Raw genomic sequence first — 1,857 nt, 5'->3', positions numbered from 1 at the left:
TAATAAGTCCTGGGGTTGATTAGCTCGACTAAAGGCAGTGCTCCAGCATGGCCACAGTCAAATAACTGAAACAAGTAAAAGAGTATATCTATTTTCCTGAACGTTATGAGGGAAAAAATCGGATCGTGTGAATTTTCCGAAAGTCCTCTCCCCATCCCACCCCCGTTCGTTTGCGCAAATTTTTGTTTTCATATTCGTTTTCTACACATTTTTTTTTCTATTTTTACACCTATTACACTTTTCTTTTCGTTTTGGTGACATTAACCAAATAGGTTCAATTTAATTAAAAATACCAATTTTTCTGAAAGACTACTCATATGAATTTTCAGAAATTTCCCACCCCACCACGGGATAAGTTTTTCCACATTAAATTCCAATACAATCGTAATCTACACCACCATCTGAAGCGTACTTATAGATAATTTCATTAGAAAATACAATCTTCTGGAAGATACAAGGAAATAAAACACTAACTTTTAACTGCTTGAAACAAATCTCACTCTACTATCTTACAAAGGAAGAACACATTGGTTAATGTAATCCTAAAAGAGAAGAAAGGATGGTCACAAATGGAAAACATTTCATATGAGAACAATTCAAACACGAAAGAGTTAGACAATGTATAACTATATACACTTGAGTACTTCCGGTTCACTCGCATTCGATCTTTTTGTAATTCAATCCTTTTACTTGAGTAGTCGACGGTTTCTGTTAATCTGAATAAAATTATATCCCTGTGTATCTTTCTCTCCTTCTGTCAACTATTATTCTCTCATGTGTTTCTCTCTTTTCTCTATCCTTTGCTTCTCTGTCCTTTCTTAACCTTATTTGTTTCGTTTGTCTCACTTTGCATACGCTTCCTGTGATGATAGGTCCGCAGACCAATTTTCTCACAGTTTATGTCCAGCTTTACCGGTGAGTTAAATATTTGCTATTAACTGATAACGCGCACACACACATAGCGAAAACAAAACCGAAAAGGTGACAAATAGAGTAATAAAAATTTTAGCGAAATATAGAATATAAATATGTTTATATTATATCAGCTTACATATAGGTTTTGAAGTAAAACAAAAGAGAGCTCCGAACAAGAGTGTGTGTGTAAGCTTTTTTGATCGGCAGAAGTTACGAAGTGGCTAAAGGACCGCATGAGGCGTGCATAGCACTTACCAAACTTAGAAGCCATGCTCAATACTCTCAGTCCTTGTCACTTTATAACTTCTGCCGCTTATGTCTGTATGTCTATCTGTAATTCAGTTTTATTTCAAGATATTTTGCCAATAAAGAAAGAGCCAGTTTCTAACCTGGATCCAAGGTTCTCCTTCATTGGAATTTCAACATTAACAGGGTATTTGTGTACGTATGTATGTATATGTACAGATTTGTATGTTTTGTTTAATGTATGTATCTGCATGTCTCGACATGCTCATATATACTTAAATGATAAACTTCTGAGGAAGAGGTAAAAGACATGGACCGCACCCGCTTTCGTTTTTTTTTTTTTTTTTCATCATCTACAGAAACCCACTTTTTCGACTGCGGAGATTCTGACCCGAGCAAAAAAAAATGATGCAATAGGTGTACAATAACATATAGTAAATGAATATGAAAAAAAATATGCGTGCTGGCGAACGTGGGGCAGCGGAGAAGACTCGGAAAATTCACATCGGTAATGTTCCGAGTCCTCTCACCATTTCCCCGTCCGTCGGCAAATTTTTTTTTCTTCATATTCGTTTACTACACATTATTTTATACCTAGTACCTAGTGCGGACTCGGATAATTCACACGATCCAGTAACCCCACTTCAACACCTGAAAACAACATGTAGTAAACGAATATGAAAAAAAAAAAAAAAA

General features: G+C 35.5%; 1 long non-coding RNA gene across 1 annotated transcript in view; it reads left to right on the top strand.

Moving 5' to 3' along the window:
• The first annotated feature begins 670 nt into the window (after positions 1-670).
• LOC128249617 (uncharacterized) overlaps positions 671-1,857 on the top strand; it is a 21,878-nt gene continuing 20,691 nt past the window's right edge. The window contains exon 1 of the long non-coding RNA XR_008265730.1: positions 671-915. This is a non-coding gene — a long non-coding RNA (uncharacterized LOC128249617). The remainder of the gene's footprint in view (positions 916-1,857) is intronic.

The sequence above is a fragment of the Octopus bimaculoides genome, chromosome 16, assembly GCF_001194135.2.
Source record: "Octopus bimaculoides isolate UCB-OBI-ISO-001 chromosome 16, ASM119413v2, whole genome shotgun sequence".
In the NCBI taxonomy this organism is placed as follows: domain Eukaryota; kingdom Metazoa; phylum Mollusca; class Cephalopoda; order Octopoda; family Octopodidae; genus Octopus; species Octopus bimaculoides.
Note: the sequence above shows the minus strand (reverse complement) of the source record. Positions and strands in the feature narration are given on the sequence as shown.